Below are 19,468 nucleotides of genomic sequence, written 5' to 3'. Positions count from 1 at the left end.
AGTTAACATTAATTAGTAATTTAACTATTATTTCCGTTCCATGTGTTCGATACCCTGCTTACCTGAACTATCCTGCTATTCAATTAGGTACATTTCCTATCACGTATTAGTTAGTCTAGATTAGTTGGTTTATTACTTAGTACATAAAATATGTATCAAGTTTTTGGCGTCGTTGCCAGTGAATGGTTCAAATTTTAGTTAATTATTATATGCTATTTGTTTTCGATGCTTTGTGTGAGATTTATTTCACATAAAGTTTAAATTTTTCTGTTTTTCTTTTTCCTGTTTAATACGTAACCAAGATGTGGTAATTTCTCACCACAACATTGTGAACGTCTTGACAATTTTCATTTGGTTACTTTTGTTCTTTTTTATGTGTTTGTTTTCTATTTGTTGCAATAAGTTTTCAAGATGAAGAATATCACACGAATGAGTATGGGCGCGTACAAGAAGCAAGTACACAACGATCAAGGGCTAGGACTTGCCCCACCATCAAGGTCAATGACATTGCAAGTTACTTCAATATTCCTAATGTCTCGCGAGAAGCAATATTATTAAGAATGCTCCCGGTATAAAAAATATCCAAGCTTGGACGAATCTAGAGCAATTACAACTTGGACGAATCTACGTGGAGCTTTCATTGAGCAATATACTCCACCATAAAAAATATCCAAGCTCAAGAAGAAGATAGAAAATTTCCAACAAGATGATGGTGAGTCCTTATTTGAAGCTTGGGAGAGGTATAAAGGTATGCTTAGGAATTGCCCCCAACACGATCTAAATGTGCAACATGAAGTAGTTATCTTCTACGATGGGGTAAATGTTACAACAAGACAACTCCTTGACTCTCAAGGATCTATGCAAACGAAATAACCAACTATTATTAAGGAGTTGATCAAAGAATTCACAAAAAATTCGTGCGAATATCATACCCCACATGAAGATGTTAATAAAGGAAAAAGAAATATGGATAGAGGAAATGAGTACATGGCGGCGGTTATGGAAAAACTGGAATCGGTGGATTGAAGAATGACGATGATGGACAATCCATCCATGAAATTTGGGTTGGATGTGACAATTGTAGCGGTCCACACTCAACAAAGGATTGTGACCTTGATGAGGACGGGAATTGGAAAGTTCAAGTTTGCTATTCTAGCAGAGATAGGTATGAAGAAAATTAGAAGAAACCCAAGAAGAATGACTTTGAAGCCATACTTTCATGATTCACAACTGCATCGAAGAAGAGGTACAATGAGACTGGTGATGTCATTCGAAATTAGCAAGCCTCAATCTGAAATATTGAGCCACAAATCGATGAACTCTCGAAGCAATTGAATGAACGATTACTAGGAACACTTCTGATCAACACGAAACAAAATCCAAAGGAGCATGTCAAGGCCATCACAACAAGGAGTGCTTAAATTATTACTCCTTTGGCTCCGATTCCTAACGATGATTTAGATTTTTTGTAGAAACGAGAAATTAAAAAATCAAGAGAAGGACTCTAAACATTAACCACGACGTTGTGAAAATCCAACCATGACGTGGTCATCTGCTGAACCCAATAAAAATCCTGCGACCAAGCTGTATCAGTTACCGCTACAATTACGGAGTCGATCCAAGCAAGAGAAGTAGGCCGAAGACTATAAGAAGTTCCTGGAGCATATAAAGGCCCTGCATATCAATATTCCATTCATCAAAGCAGTGGCTCAAATGCCAAAATATGCTAAGTTTTTTAAGGATCTTCTGATGAATACAAAGAAGATGGAAGAAGCAACAAAGGTGATCTTAAATGAAATTTTCTCAGCCGCTATTCTGAACAAGTTACCTATGAAGATGGGGGATCCGGGAAGCCTAACACTCCCTTGCCAATTTGAAATTTTGGCCACAAGCTACGCTCTTGCCGATTCAGGAGCTAATGTCAATCTCATTCCTTACTCATTTTTCAAGAAACTAGATCTTCTAGAGCCGAGGCCACTTCACATGGCAATTCACCTCGCTAACAAGATGGTGACATTTCCAAGAGGTATATATCAGGACTTATGGGTCAAAATTGTCAAAAAAAAAAATTCTCACATATTTTATTGTTCTTGATATGGAAGTAGACACTAAGTTCCGATAATCCTTAGAAGACCTTTCCTAAGCATCACACTAGAGTTGGTGGACATACAAGAGTTTAAACTCACCCTTCGAGTTAGAGAAGATGCTATCACTTTTGGGGTAGATCAAGCTAAGAAACATTCAAAGATAATCAATAATATGGCTTTCGCGGTGGATATCTTTGATGAGGCATTGGAAAAAGAATTAAACATGTAGAAGGAAAACAATTCAGAGGGGTACATCGTTCTTCAAGAGAACAATTTTGATGCTGAACATGACTTAGAAGAATTAGAGAGGCTTATGGAAGAAATGGAAATTGAAGACCTTAAATTTCAATTTGAAGGCCGACCACGACGTGGTGACTCTACCACGTCGTGGTCAAGTGAAATATTGAGATCATACGAGCCATTTGAAAACACCACTGCGTGGCAGGTAGAAGACCACGACGTGGTGACTACTCAAAATGTGAAAGTTGAATTGAAGACATTGACCAAACATCTGGAATACGCCTTTTTGTAGGAAAATAAGTTGAAGCTTGTTATTATAGCAGCTGATCGTGAGCCCGAAGAGAAGAAAAGATTGGTGGAGGTATTAAGAGAACACACAACACAATCACTTGAAATATTTTTGAAATAAAAGGGATTAGCCCGTCGTATTTCTCACACAAAATCAATCTAGAAGAAGGGGCCAACCAGTGGTACATACGTAAAGACGATTAAATCTAAAAATGCAAGAAGTGGTTATGAAAGAAGTGGTGAAATTATTTGATTCCAGAATTATATATTCTATTTCCAATAGCCCATGGGTTAGCCCAATCCGCGTGGTACCAAAGAAGGGAGGCATGACGGTGGTGGAAAATGAAAAGGACGAGCTTATTCCAACACAAACGATAACCGGTGGGTGAGTGTGTATCGATTATTGCAAGTTAAACAATGCCACTTGCAAAGACCACTTTCCCTTACCTTTTATCGATCAAATGCTTGAACGTTTATCTTGTCATTATTATTATTGTTTTTTATATGGTTTTCAGAATATTGCTAAATTTCCATCGACCCACGAGACCAAGAGAAGACGGTATTTACGTGTCCAAGCAGGACTTTTGCCTATCGTCGGATGCCATCTGGACTATGCAATATGCCGTCCACATTTCAAAGATGCATGACCGGAATCTTTTATGACATGGTGGAAAAGTTCATGGACGATTTTTATAGTTTTTGGGTCATCTTTTAATGATTGTTTGGATAACCTTGACTTAATGCTTTCTAGGTGTGAGAAGACCAACTTAGTCTTTAATTGGGAACAATGTCATTTTATGGTGAAGGAAGGAATAGTCCTAGGTCACAAGGTTTCCAAAGCGAGGATCGAGGTGGATCGTGCAAAGATCGATTGCATTAATTGCTACATTACCGCCTTTAACTAACATGAAAGGGGTGCGGAGTTTTTTAGGTCATGCGACATTTTACTGCCGCTTCATAAAGGATTTTTCAAAAATCGCATAATCATTGACCCAATTGCTTTTAAAAGATGTTGATTTTAATTTTTCTAAAGAATGTTTGGAAGTTTTTGAAAGTTTAAAGGAAAAATTGACTCACTCCCCAATCATGGTATCCTCAATTGGAGTTTACCTTTCAAGCTGATGTGTGATTATAGTGATTTTGCTTTAAGAGCAGTTTTCGGACATTAAGTTGATAAGAACTTTCAACCTATCTATTACACAAGAAAAACCCTTAACCCAGCCTAATAAAATTACATGACGACTGAAAAAGAGTTGTTGGCCATAGTTTATGCTTTTGAAAAATTCCCTCCCTATCTGATTTTGTCCAAAACAATTGTTTTCACTGACTATTCCGCTCTTAAGTATTTGTTTATAAGCATGATCCGAAGCCAAGATTGATTCAATGGGTGCTTTACTTCAATTAATTTACATCGAGATCAAGGAAAAAGGAAATGGAAACCATGGTGGTCGATCATCTTTCAAGAGTAGAGAATCCGAAACTTGATGAATTGAATGAAGACGAGGTTGATGATAACTTGCCCGAGGAGAATTTGATGGTCATGACGGGTGAAGATCCATGGTATGTGGATATTGTCAACTACATTCCAAGAAAGTATCTACCCAAAGGCTGATCCCACCAACAAAAGAAGAAACACTTCTCAGAACTCACATACTATTTCTTGGATGAGCCTTATCTATTTAGAAATTATGCGGATGGAATAATAAGATGTTGCGTATTCAGACGTGAAGCAAGAGACATTCTCCTACATTCTCATAGTAGACCAACTGGCAGACATCATGGGGCCCAATACATGGCAAAGAAGGTGTTTGATGTTGGATTTTTTTGGCCCACGATCTTTAAAGACGCTACCGTTTTTGTCAAGGAGTGTGACTCTTGCCAACGTTCGGGTAATATTTCTTCACGCAATGAAATGCCTCAAAACATCATTCAAGTTCGTCAGGTCTTTGATATTTGGGGGATTGAATTTATGGGACCATTTTCGGCTTCATGAGGTAACAAATACATACTAGTAGTAGTTGATTATGTGTCGAAGTGGGTGGAAACACAAGCTTTACCCACTAATGACGCGCATTTTGTCGTTAAATTTCTAAAGCATTAATTAGTGACCTGGAAGCCCAATTTTGCAATGAACAACTTGCAATTGTATTACAAAAATATGGTGTCAACCATAGGTTTGCAACACATTATCATCCACAAACATGTGGGAAACCGAAATAACAAATAGGGCTTTAAAAATAATATTCGATTGGTCGGTAGGAAGTAATAAAATGGTATGGTCCGATAAGCTTGATGATGTATTGTGGGCATTTCGAACCACTTTTAAAACTCTAATTGGTACTAAGCCTTATTGGGTAGGTATTGGTAAAAATTGTCATTTACTGGTCGAAATCGAACACAAGGCATTTTGGGCTTTGAAGATTTGTAACTTTGAATTATCCGAGTTATGTACTAACCTTTTGATGCAGATGAATGCCTTAGAGGAATTGAGAAATGAAGCATATACTAACTCCTTGATTTATAAAGACAAAAGACAGAAGTGGTATGAACCTAGGGTAAGAGGAAATAAGTACATTGAACCAGGTCAAAAAGTCCTACTCTTTAACTCAAGAATGAAGCTCTTTCCGGGCAAATTGAAGACACAATGGTATAGCCCATTCATGGTGAAAGAATTTTTTCCACTTGGAGCAATCGATTTATATAAGGTTGATGGAACATCATTTAAAGTTAATGGTAATTGTGTGTAGCATTATGAAGAAGGAATTCCAAGGGAATACTTGGAAGGAGAGGACATGACTTTGGAAGAAACCGCCACAACGTAGGGAGGGAAGGAGTCCGACTCACGACTCCCCTAAAAAGAAGCGCTTACGGGAGGCAACCCGACAATTGAGTTTGCATTTTATTTCTTTTCTCTTTGAAATTTTCTTTTGTTTTTGTTTTAAGTAAATTTTAAAAAGGATTTTTCACTCTCTACTTTCTACTAATGAATGTTGATGTGAGGGCAAGCAAGGCACAAGTGTGAGGTGTTGTGTTTTTAAATTAAAAATATTATTTTGAACAATTTAAAATGGTACTCTGTACACCACCACGAAGTGGATAAGCTATTCCCACGACATGGTGGGGGAAAAGGGCCCGATAATCGCAAATATTTAACACACCATGATGTGATGTCTCCAACCGCGACGTGGTTGCAATTCTTAAGCAGGGGGTTTTACTTAACCCTAAAAGTCAAAAATTTAAAACATTTTTCACCAAAACGCTCCCAACACATCGAGTTCTTGCTCTCCACGACATCCTTCTCCAACAATCTTCGGTTTTCAGAGTTTTCTCCGACAAGGTACCTTTTTTTACTCCTAATCGGCTAAATCAAGTGTTTGTATGTTGATTTTGTGCATAAATTTTGTTCGTGGGTCAATTTTTAGTGACTTTTTAAAACCAGGGTTTTGATTTTTGATCCGATTTGGGGTTATTTTTACTCATCTTGAACTTTAAATTGATGCCTAATAGTGTTAGTAGTTAGCGTAAAGAAAATCCTTGTGCTTAATTTGAGTTTAATCGGTTGATTCTTGTTCGATTAGAACCCTCTTCGCTGACCTATTCTTGAAACATGATATGTTGGTTCTGACCACGTCATGTTGACGGTTCAGTGAGCAAAATTTATTTGATTTATGCTTCAATTATAATTTGATGTATTGGTTTTGAGTTGTTTGTTTTTGTAGAAAATGAACAGAAGAAGGCAAGGAAATCCTAGTGCATCACAAGATTTCCTATGGTATAGTTTTCCCAATGTTGTTGAACGCGCGATTATGATTGAATGGAGGAAATAATTAGCTGCATTGCGGGTACGGAAGATTCATGTTCCAAATGCTCTTAATTGGGATTGGTTTCAAGAAGCCGGATTGGTAAAATGCTTGACCAATTTTTGGTTAAGGAATTTGTTGGGGATGATCTTCTGTTTATGTGCACAAGATGGAGGTGATTATTTAGACTTCAAGAGCCGGTGTTTAAAGAAATGTGTGTGGAGTTCCTCACTACATTCCGATATAGGAAGAGGGACGACATTCATGATATGCAAAATTTTACTTTTTTCTTGGGACGACAGAGAAGAGAGTACAGTTTGGCTGAGTGGGCATGGAGGTTGGATCTTTATGATCAAGCTGAGGTTGTGACAACAGATTTTGGCACGTTTATTGAGCATTTCCATATGGTATTTCGAGATGGTGTTAGTGATGCTAATTGGTGGAACACCATTGCCAATGGAGTGTACATTCCAAGGACAACTCAAGACGGTGACATCCGCGCACTTATTCATAGACTTATCTACCGCCTCCTCACATTTACCATCAATCAGAGGAGGAAGGGGGATAAGGTTCCAACCGTTGATGTATTTTTACTTTGGAGCATCATTTTAGCCTTTTGCAATCTTCATCATTTTATGGCGGAATTTTTGGCATCTAGATTAGGTAAGGGCAAGAAGGGAGCACCAATTACTAGGGGAGTGCTCATCTCGAAGATGGCCCGATCTTATGGTATTTTTGAGCTGAGGGAGGCTAGGGCTTTGGCATTGGAGAATACCCGCCTGTTTAACTGACTTTTATTCAAAAGGGCGCAAGTGGTGATTGATAATGGGTGTAATAGTTACTCAGTTTCCCAAGAAGATCAATTGGAGGCTCATGCGATTAGGCGAGTTAGGAGATGACCTGATGTTATGCAGGACGAGCCGCCTGTTATTCCTGATGAGGACGAGTTGCCAATGAACCCTTAAAATGTCTATTTGAGACGATATCAAGATAATTTGGGTCGGGGCATGAACTACATAGGAATGCACATGGATCTCATGATGCAACGTATGTCCATTGATCGACCGGCGAGGTGTCCCTCGTCATACATGTACATCCCGACTTGGGATGAGTTATGGGCGAAACGCCAAGGTGGTGCCGGTGGTAGTGGAGGTGGAGATGGAAACGAAAAGCGATTATACTTTGTTATTTTATTTTATTTTTTTATGACTATGTGTTTTGAATACAATTTATTTGTTTTTGTGTTTGGTAATGTAGGATTTTAAGTAAGTTAGGATTTGAGTAACTTTAGTTTTTGTGATTATTTTCCTTTTTATCACTTGTTTATTTTTTTATTTCACAGAAGCTTAGTGAGTTGATGAGAGAAGTTGATGAATGATTTTCGAGAGAACGTGACAAAAGCTTAAGTGAGGGGTGAAACTCACGAATTGAAAAGAAAAATATTTTGAGTGAAAGAAGACGATTAGTTAATCATACTAACTGGATAAAATAGAAAGGTATACCACCTTGGTATTACTTTTTCTTGACCAAGAATCGAGCTGGACATAAGTCTTATTATTCTGAGAAAAACAAAACCACGACGTGCTGTTGAGGAAATTTGCGGTTATAGTATAGAGTTTTGAAGATCACGAAGTGTTCATCATTTACCACGTCGTGGTGCTACTCGTATTCACCAATTTTTGATCGCTTGTTTCACACTCTTTGAAGTCTGTATTTCTTGGCGTATTCAAGTCTATACCAGTAGCAATCCAAAGTACTGGTTTCCAGCTATCTCACGACATGTCAACCACACAAGATTCAAGTTCGACCTCGACACTTCTATCTCAGGGGAGTCTGTTCAAATTTATATCTTTACTTTTATGTTCTTTCATTGTTAAAGCATGCATTAAGGACATTGCATGAAATAAGTGTAGGGTAGGGGTTGAACACAAGAATAACAAGCATTCTGAAAATTTTTATTATAAAAAATTACTAGGATTAAAATATTATTAGAAAGACTTGAAACAATGGTCTTAAATGGAATCTAGTTAAAAATTATGGTGTTGATACCTAGGTTGCTAGTGTTGTGTGTAGCGATCTGATGCGAGCCTCGATGTTTATTTGAGCCAAACTTTGTTCTAGTATATTTTTTGCTTCCATGTCCTAGTGAAATCAAGAGACAAGAACACGACCTTGCCCAATTTGAGGGATGTAAAAAGTTCGTCTCCTGGATCCTTTCTGTCAAAACAAAAACACGACCTAATAAAAATCTTACCAGTGATTGATTTATCTCTTGGGTCCTTTCTGTCAAAACAAAGTGAGTCAATTTATCAAGTTTATCTGTTTACATTTTTGTATTGTTGAGTCTAGTTATTATATAAATAAAGTAACAGTTCAAGAGTGAAGTCAATCTGTGACCTTTGGGACTTAACCAATATTCCCCGCGAGATATTTTTGTATATATGTCCACCTATAATACATTAACACGGATCGATACGGAACGAATGCCACTATACGGGTTTCATCGAAAGTCATGGACTCCATTAGTGACCTAAGGGATCCAGTGTACTACAATGAATCTTTTAGAAAGTCATGGACTTAAGTATTAGTAAAGTTCCAACTAAGTTTAAGTTATTTATTTGCTATTTTGTGATTATCGAAAGTAGGAAGTATTCAGAAAAGATTAAAAAAATGAAAAAATAAAAAAAAGTGAAAAAAGAAAAAAAGGTAAAAAAAAAAAGATAAAGTTGCAACAATAAAAAATGTAGTTATATTTTTAGGAAAGTTAATACTATACATTATTTTTCATTTTTATTGAGTCACTAGGCATTTGACAATAACTTTTGAGACGAAAGGGGTAAATAAAAGGGCATAGGAGGTATGAATGGCGAAAATGAACGTTGTTCAAATTGACTGGGAACTGTTTATGAGGATTGTAAGTACTTAGGATTGGGGAAGTTCTTAGGAAAAAATAGACACAAATATATGCATTGCGGTCTCTATGTAAAGGGTAAGGTTAAAATGGTTTGTTTTGTGCGACGTTGGTAGCTAAGATTTTGATGTGATAATAATAAAATCAGTTTTGATTGGGGGCAAGATAAAGTCAAGTGTGGTGTATTTTGATATGTGCATATTTAGTTATATATTTCATGCATTATTTTAATACTTTTTGCTACATTTATGCTCATTATAGAACGAAATGTACTTAATTTGTTTAAAATATGTTTTGTAGCAGCGAAGACATGCTCGAGATCAAAAGGAAGCTATTGCAGAGCTGGAAGCGGGAAAACTGGATCAAAGTTATAGAAGTCTGGAAACTGGAAGACCTTGACGTGGTGATCACCACCACGATGTGGTGGATAGAGAATTACCAATTAAATAATGAATTCGCGAATACGTATTTTTAACGAAGACCACGTCGTGGTGGCGGTTGACCACAACATGGTGGGCCCGAATCGTGATTTATAAATTGAATGATTCCTCTCTCAACCCTAACTGATGCTTGAAGTTGTCTTCAACTTTTGGATAACATAGAAGTGCTGGAACACAGAAGGAGCTCAACTTTCGAGTGAAGGTTAGCTTTTAAAGAGATTTGAGGCAATAATACTTCTAAAACATATTTACTTTGCTCTTCATTATAATTTCCATTGTGAAGTTCATTTTTAAGTGTTTGTTTCTAGAAATCATGGGCTAAAAACCCTAAATTCTGATTAGAGCGAATGATCATTATGACCATGTGTTGATTTATTGGATTTGGATTGTTGCTAGTTGCTTTTATTGTTATGATAGCTTGTTAAAGACACTTTTCTGGTAACGATAACTACTTCTTTTGTTTATTGCTGAGTTTTTTTGAATTAGATAATCATTCTTATTTGGTAAACTTGAATCTTATGAATTTATGAATTTATGAACATCAAATTTGTAAGACTACTGTTTTGATCATAAACCTAAGGTTAAATAAAAGAATAGATAAATTAATGTGGAAGCTATTAAGTGATAATCATTCATGTATAGAATTGATGTTATTTTCCATTTATGTTAATCATTAGTTCAAGTCTAGCATAACTCGAATTTAATACCAGTAATCTTATTTGTTTGTTCACCTGATTAATGCATGAATGAGATAGTTTTACTAAAGTATTATTGTTTTGATCATAAAGATTAGTTAACATAGGAATCCGTAAGCAACAAATAACTTAATCCATTGCACTTATCCAAGAAATCAACCATAGGAGTAGTGTGAATCAAATCTAAATGGAAGTCTCTTTAATATCTTATTTCAATCCTTAATTTGAATTGCCTTTGTTAGTTTAATAGTTTAGTGACAATTGTTTTAAGTTTCTAGACTTGTAAAAATAGAAAAACCCCCTCTTAGTTAATGTTTTGATTTAGTTAACATTTAGAAGTAATTTAACTGTTGTCATCGTTCCCTGTGTTCGATACCCTGCTTACGTGAACTATCCTACTATTCGATTAGTTATATTGCCTATCGTGTATTAGTTATTCTAGATTAGTTGTTTTATTAATTAGTATATAAAGTATCTATCAAAAGCAACATATAATGAACAACTAAACCTAGCATAACCCTAGTGTAATTCGAAACTGCCAAGTATAGAGCTAAATAGCTTTTGATTTGTTGTACGAAGCAAATCACTTCAATCCACTTGTACTGTAGGACTTGGAAAGCTTAGCACCAAAATGATGGTTCCTCTAATGGATCACACCCAAACCCTTGAACTAAAAAGACAAGAGGAGAGAGGGTATAGAATATTTTCAGCCACGGTATTTTCTAGGGAATCAAATGAATGAAAATTATAGGCATCGGGGTCTTATTTATAGTTTAGGTAACTTAGGTACAAAGCATGAATTGAATAATTAAATAATAAATTTAATCCTAATTCAAACCCTTTTCCTTATTTAATACATGAGGCTTCTGGAAATCCTAGAATCCCTCCTAATTTCGTTCACCACCTATATAGGTTCTAGAATCTTCATTCCTTGCACAATTATGAAGAATTACAATTCAACCCTTGGATATTTAATTAATTCCAATTACTCCATGTGAGAACAAGTAATCAATGAGCAAGGTCAAGTTTTGAAAACTCAAATCTTGAGTTAATCTTTAAGATCAACGTCTGCTCTTAATGAAAGTTCCAATCGAATATGGTAATACCAGTTAGGACTTGAAGAGGATATTCAACAAAGTATTCAAGATAATAAATGAAGTAAACTTAGAGTAAGATTAATGCAAAGGTGTTTGAGAAACAATAAGAATATTATGAAAGAACTTTGACTTGAAGGAAAAGTGAAAATGACGTGAAGAGAATATTTGCTATTCTTAGTGTAAACTTGAATTGTTCACATCTGCATTAATGGTGAAAACTTTCACTCCTTAAATAGTGAAATAAGAGCATAGTACAAACCAAGTAGCATTCCTAGGACTGGATAATACTTAGTCTTTGACAAACTGATATCCAAAAGATACATAAAGAAATGTCCTATGAACGGTCACATCACTAATAAAGACAGAATACATTAAATGCTAGAACAGACAGCTAATCTCAGAATTGCACTTCATCTCCGAATGATCTTTTTCTCGGAACATCTACTCATCTAGGACTTATCTCAGACTCAGCTGACTTCAGATCTTGATTGATTGCTAGAGGTTCACTTTTCATGATTCAACAATCTCCCCCTAAATGAACTTAGTAATCTTGTCAGCTTAGTTGGCTTCTTCTTTGATAAATACATAAGCTCTGTATTGCCAGTTCCGAACTTCCAGGTCCCATTGGAGTTGATTGATGAATTTTCTTGTCACATGATCCGAAGCATCTGACTTTGCTGCATTTGTGATGAACTTTTGTAGAATCCTGGTGTGGACTAGATGCTTGTCTCGGACTCGGAAGAAGTCCTTCTTGTTGGTCTTCTTTTGCATGTAGACATGTCCCAACACTGGTTCATCAATTGGCCCTTCTGCTAGAATCTCTGCTTCAGGCAGCTTGTAGTCAATTTTGGCCAAGAACTTTTCAGTTCCGAACAGATATGCAAGCTCGAAGTTGCATCGAGAAATCTTAACAACATTTTCCTTCAGATAATTCATTGCAACAATGTAAGCAACAATGCTCATTTGACCGTCTTGGCAAGTTCGAAAGTGAGCAACAATAGTCAAGATTTCGTTTGGATTTATGGAGGGGAAGTCTGCATCTGTGATGGTGATTTGCTTCGATTTGTTCCGAAAGATGTAATACTGGTGTAACAAGTTGGTCTGCATCTTGCTTCGGAGGGGAAGTCTGCATCTCATTTGACCATCTTCGATTTGTTCCGAAAGAGGAGCAAATTTGATGTAATATCTTCCACATGGAGAAATTGGAAGATCAAGTTGGTCTGCATCTTGCTTCGGTAGATCATAATACATGAATGGCACGATGTCCAGATCATGAATTATCCCTTCACGGAAAAGTGGGGATAATCCCAACATTCGATTCAAATTGTCTTTGAGGGATTAGATCCGAATGCTCTCTTCAAGGGATTGATCTATTTGGGTTTGTGACCATCCTTCAGACTTCTTGTATGTCCGATCATGGTTGTTTAGTTCCGAGACGGGCTTCTCCCCTTTGTATTGTTGTTTTTTTTAATTCATCACTGACTTGTTGAATGTTTTCATCAATTGTGAACTCTGGTGGAGGAGGAATCAGAGGCTCTTCCGAGATGTTGTCAGGCTTCCGAAGAGGAGAAGCTTCATCGATTGGGATAATTCTGGGAGAGGGGATGGGAGGCAGCATCGACTGGGTAGCTCGGAATGTGTCGATTGTGAGCTTAGTGTTCACCTTATCCATTTCACGGCTTCCTTGTAGGACATCTGCCAAGGATGATGGCCATGTAACTACAGACCATACCCTTTTCTTTTCCTCTGAAAGAACTTTCGCCGGAAATTTTCTTGGATCTTGAACTCCAACCACAACATTTTAAATATATTCGACTTCTACATCATCATCATCGTCGGATGGGATACCTATGGACAAAATTTAAAGATCATCATCATCAGATTCATCTCGGAGACTGAACTCTAAGGCATGCTTCCATGATATGGTATAACCCCTTTTGCTTCCTTCTCCCCCACTTGTATTGGATGTCCCAAATTCCGAGGCAAGTCTGGCTGATGTTTTTTCTTCCGAGAGCCTATCAAACACATTTTGGAAGCTTGTGTCCATTTGCTTGGTAAGGGCATCATACACTTCAACGGTAGGTGCTTGAGCTTTTAAGTGATCGAACACGGAGGCAAGGATGGACACCTTCTCATAGAACTTGTTATTCGGAAAATCAATGATGTTCCTATAGGCTCGGAGGAGTTTGATGAGGATCTGCTGCATGATGAGGTTCATTTCGTCCTTCTTCTTAATTTCCTTCTCCAGTCTCTGAATCCGCTTCTCATGCCTAACACGAGTTTGCTTGATTAGTTCATTTGTGGCACCGATCATGTCATCATGAACCTTGAGCATAGTGTTGATTGTGTCAAGGTAGTGGTCCAGACTTGAGTTATATTTTTGCTCAACCTCCTCAATGGTGTGCTTGAGTCGGAAGGAGATAAGTTGATCCAGCTGTTCTGCCATTTCTGTATCCGAGGGCCCAGGTTTCTTTACTTTGGACAGAGACTGGAGGATAGCATCAAGTTTTGTGTCGAGGCTGGACACTTAGTGTCGATCTTGGAATCGATCTGTGCAACGGATGTGTCAAGAGACTCCACCATGGTGACTGTAGCAGAGATGTTGTCTCGGAGTTCCAACAAGGCAAATGGATCAACAAAGTTTGCAGTTGATGATCCAGTGTCCAAGGAGGAATTCTCCGACTTGTCTTTGTTGCCTTCTTTGTTGACTGGAGGATCGGAAGGAGCAGGATTGTTTTCAGTTGGATTATCCTTGGGAGGATTGGTTTTGATTTCACCTAAAGAGTGTTCTGGACTTGATCATCGACCTGAATTTCTTCATCAAAAGGTTCCGAAGAAGACGACGAAAGTACGAAATCATAAATGGGTCTTGATGATGATGGCTTCTGTAGAGAGTGGAATCAGGAAAAGAATAGAGGAGTAGCAACAGATGCACTGTCTTCATCGAACATAAATTTTGTCGAGCGTTCTTCATCAGGATCTGGATGAAGGGCATCATGGGGAGGAGACTTCGGAGGATCGTCCGAGATGATGGTGTCATGATGGGTTTCTCCTGATGAAAATTCTTAGTCAACAACTTTATCGGTAAGAGCAACAAATGGAAGATTTCTTTGAATTGATCGATTTCTCATAGAGATAAGTGTTGCTTCAACTTGTGAACGAGTGAGCTTTGGATGCTTTGTATGAGCCCTGCTAACAAAATCTAACCGAGCTGGGTCATTAGTACCTGTTCATCCTTTACCTGAGCCATGTATCAGACAAGTTATGGCTTCTGAAGTTGGAGGGACAACCCAAGCTTCAGAAAGCTTGGGATCCGAGGCAGGGGCCTCAAATCGTGCTTGTGTAGAAAGATGAGGGATATCCAAGATGACTCGTGGGTGTGTTCCAGGGGGTGCAAGGAATTTTTGTTAACACCGGCATCACCTTGTTGGGAAGGTGAGGGTGGATTATGAGGATACTCCCCGTGAGTGTGTACATGTGCTAGTGAAGCTCCGAAGGGTACTTCGGAAGAGTGGCCAGGGGGTGAGCGGATGACCAAATTCAGTCAAAATGTCCTTGATAGATTCCTTTTGAGAGGAAATATCGACTTTGGCTCTTTTTGTGGGGTTTGGCTTGATAGGAGAGGCCTTTCGCTTTGCTGCCTTCTTTTTCTTTCCACCAGTCGAGACTGGTTTGACCACATCCGAGGTGGGTTCAAAATAGATTGGGATAGACTGTGTAGGGCTGTACACAGTCGAGTTATCTAAATGATATTTCAAATAAGGAGACTTGGATGGTAAAGTGGCCAACATATGTTGTGACAGTCTACATGTGAGTCTGAAATAAGCTTGGTTCAGAAGTCTATAAGTTTTGATAGCCTTCAAGGAGAGAAATACCTCTTTCAGAATGGTGTCGATAGGAATTGGTTCTTGCCTCTCTCGGTAGAGCTGTTGAATGGTAAGAGCCCAAAATCTCGGACTCGAAAACTCTTGAGGTTTTCCCTCACAGCGAACTTCCAAAAATGTTGGCACAAGACCTCGGTTAGGTCAACGGCATTCTTCTTCCGAAATTAGATATTGTATTCAACATAGAGCCAATATTTTCTCATAGTGTTTGTTCCTCCATGTTTTCCTGAGAGACCTCGAAGGATGAGGTGCATAAGTACGATCCATAGGCCAGGAACTGCCGATTTCTTGAACTTTTTCTCCTTGAACTCTTCTGCATACCCACTATGGTTGAGGAACGTCTGAAACTCTTCATACATTGGTTCTTGTATGGTAAAACCCTTGGGGTTTTCTGATATGCCAATCGCTTTTAGAAACTTTTGTTTGGAGACAAGTAGAATATGATCTCTATTTTATATGATTTCGAGAACCCCATATTCAATCTCGATTCTGTCAAAAGCAGTACGAAGGAGACATAGTGGAATTTGGGGAATGGGGATTTTTATGAGTGGAATGGCGATGGGATGACGGTATATGAATTCGATCATAACTCTGATGGACTCATCATAGTCCATGGGATCAAGAGAAAAGAATTGGGTAGTATCATGAAGAAAGGGCTCTGTGGAGGAGGATGAAGCAGATCCTTTGGAAGACATCTTCTTGGAAATAGTTTTTAAGAGTTCATGAGTTTTTTGTGAGGATGCCATTGTTGCAGGTTTGGGAGCTTGAAGAACAAGTTTGTAGAGAGAATTTTGGAGAAGTGAATGAGAGCGTAAAAAGAAACTGATATGTTTTGAAATCCTTATATAGTTTGGAAAATCGGCTCGGGTTGAGAAAAGGTGTAATGATGAAACCCGATTTGCAAATGGATATCATTAAATGTGTTTCCAAAATTGGCATGTGTTTAACCTGCAATGATGAAAGGTATAATGGCAATACATGCAGAATGGAAAACCGTCGTTTCAGTTGAAAAGATGTGCACTTTATCGAGACGTGTGCAAAAAAGCGCGATAATTTAGGATTAAAGGATAATCATTAAAAAGATAAGTGTTAATTCACAAGAATGTACTTCTTTTTCTAAGTGGGAGCAATTTGGAACTTTAAGAGCTAAATATCCATAAACTAAATGCAACATAGTTCGGAACTAGCAAGTTTTCAACTGTTGTTGAATCTGCTCAATAATTGATCAGAATCTAATAAAACAATTAGAGATGTATTTATGTATGATTATCAAGTATGGGCTTGATTAATCTTCCTTGATATGTTATAAAAAATAAAGAGTACGGGCATTTTCATAAGAGAAAACATACATGAATGAAAATCTTTCCAAAATTTAGGCTAACATCTCAAAGTAAGAATCTTCTTTCTGATAATATAATTACATAATGTGATTTAATTATAAATCAAGATGACTCTTGTGTTTCTATGAAGTTGGGGGTAGTGTAATAACATTCATAGTCTCATATGTAGTCGGCATACTGAGTTTTGGAATAATGATCTATATAGATAGATCATGACAACATAAAGGATTAAGTAAAATTGCAGTAGTTTTCAAGGATCTTAAATACATTAAGATAAATGACTTTAAGAGAGTTTACATTCTAAAATACCACATGACATGATTCTGAGCAAAATCCTAGTCCAAATGATTTTAACTAGATAATATGGTTGTATTCCATATATTTCTACAATTGGATTAATCACATATGTCATAGCATAAAGGCCAAATAAGTCGCATGCTTAGAGTATGTAGAATGATACCAGTATAATCCGACAACAATTCATTGTGTGACTTATAGAAACATTATAAAGCATTTGCGAGAACTATAGAAATATTCCTAATCTATGGAGTATTTGAAAGAAAGATATGTTTAAAGCAGTTACAAACGTGCTCAACTTCCAAATAGATTGAGATGATTTTTAATCACAATTGGGTGTGTCCTCTTTATGAATGAAGAGAAAGTTACATGGATAGTACTACCATGTGGTTTTTAATTACAGTTACACATCAGAGTTAGTGTACATTGTGTTTTGGAGAACCACACACAAAGATGCTTAATGTATAGTTCATTATGACTATAAGTAATCCAATTATGCAATATTGGTATCTAGGTCATATTTAAGCATCTAATACATTCTCAATAGTTTTCTTTATATATGAGTTATATACATAAAACTAAACATGTTTGTATTCGCAAAGTTTATACAAAGCAAGTTTGAAAAATCTAATTAACTAAGTACCTTCATTAGCTAAAGCATGAAAGTCATGCTGGTGCTATAGGGACTTGTTGAGATAAGTAGATGCATTTGATTGAAATTCAGTATTTGGATTTTGGAATAAGACACACAACATATATTGTAAGGAATTGATATATTGGATGTAAGTCTTTCATTGAATAGTTGTTGTGTTCTATATTAGCATGTTTAAATCCTTGAATAACTAGGTTATTCTAAATGTCCATAGTCGTTCATAGTTGTGGGAGCATCCATGAGGTCAGACTAATTTGAGTGGATTGGTAGATTCTGATGGAGATGAAAATTGCAAGAGCAGCTATCAACTTTATAGGTACTTGATTAGGAGAATAAGTATTGGACTTGACCCGCATCAAAATCACTTCATGGATGGTATTCAGAAATGATGTTTTGATTAAGGTTGTATCTTTGTATTCTTAGACCTGAGATACATATTTGGGACTTGAAGTGTAGGAATTGTTGTGCTTTGACATGGTTTAATTTTGTTCCGTTAAAGGCAGACACAAGGGCCATTGTTGGGTATGACATGAACGAAATTGATGGACGTATGTAGTCAAGATGGGATTTGTCCCTTTTATTCGTTGAGAGTTAGACATCTAAGGCCTTACTCAAATTTGAACACTAAATGAGATTGATCGCGATCCATATTTCATGTTCAACATGATGTATGAGACAAAAGAATATTTGATACCACACCTTTAGTAACAATTGTAGCTTAGAGCTCCTGGAATTGGCTGTTGACGAGAAGGAACCCTTCATATATTGTTAGGGGAAGTTCCTGTTTCTAGCGTCAGCTACTGTCTGTGTCAGTCTATAATAAATCTTCTGCAAGTGGGAGATTGTTAAATGTATATGCCCAAGAATCATTCTGGAGTGACATTGCTGATAATATATGATCCTATAGGGTCACACCTTTATCAATTTGGCACATTTTATATATTTATTATTAATATGATTATTAATAAATAATATCAATTCTTGTAATTTAATTAGGGAATAATTATTGGTTTATTAAAATAATAATTATATGAGAGTATAACTAGTTATTATTTCATATGGTATGAATTAATAAGTCATGTACAACCTTTTAGTCTAGTTAAATTCTTTTCTCTTTTACCTAAAGAAAAAGTTTATATTTTATAAAATTAGAATTTATAAAAATTAAAGAATCCTCCTCTTTTTAAGGGGCATGGCCGAATCTATTAAACAAATATGGAGATTCCTTGTCAACCTCCATGCTTTGTCTCCCCATGCTTCTAAAGGCTAGCATTACTTTAGAGTATTTTAATGTAAAGCCCTTACCTTTGTATTGGTATATAAGAGAGTGTTTTGCATGAGTTGTTTGGCTAGGTTTTGCTAGTGAGATTTCTTATTTTCTATCTCTGGCCGAATCCTCTCTACTCTTCCTCTTCTTCTTGTCTTTTGAAGATTGTTTCAAGATTAGAAGTCTTCTTGAGTTGTCTCCTTTAGTGCTTATTTGAGCTATCTTCAACAACACTCATGAGTTCTCATAAGTTCTGAGTATTGGATTCAACCCGCGCTCATTTGAATCACTTCATGGATTTTATCACGAGTGATCATGAGACGATAATATCTTATATTCTTCAAACCTAGAGATATGAGTTGTTACTGTGAGTTGGTTATACATTGATTGCACGAAAACACATTGGTAACTCGATGTTATAAAACGTGCTTTTGTGTATGATTCAACAAGTAGTAGAACAAGCCATATGA

General features: G+C 36.9%; 1 non-coding gene across 1 annotated transcript; it reads right to left on the bottom strand.

Annotated features, from left to right (window-relative positions):
- Positions 1-672: 672 nt before the first annotated feature.
- LOC145117829 (small nucleolar RNA R71) lies at positions 673-779 on the bottom strand. Its single transcript, XR_013712823.1, has one exon. It is a non-coding gene; the product is annotated as a small nucleolar RNA R71 (small nucleolar RNA).
- Positions 780-19,468: the final 18,689 nt, after the last annotated feature.

This window comes from Lactuca virosa, chromosome 5 (assembly GCF_052849685.1).
Source record: "Lactuca virosa cultivar CGN04683 chromosome 5, Lactuca_virosa_CGN04683_v6, whole genome shotgun sequence".
NCBI lineage: Eukaryota > Viridiplantae > Streptophyta > Magnoliopsida > Asterales > Asteraceae > Lactuca > Lactuca virosa.
Note: the sequence above shows the minus strand (reverse complement) of the source record. Positions and strands in the feature narration are given on the sequence as shown.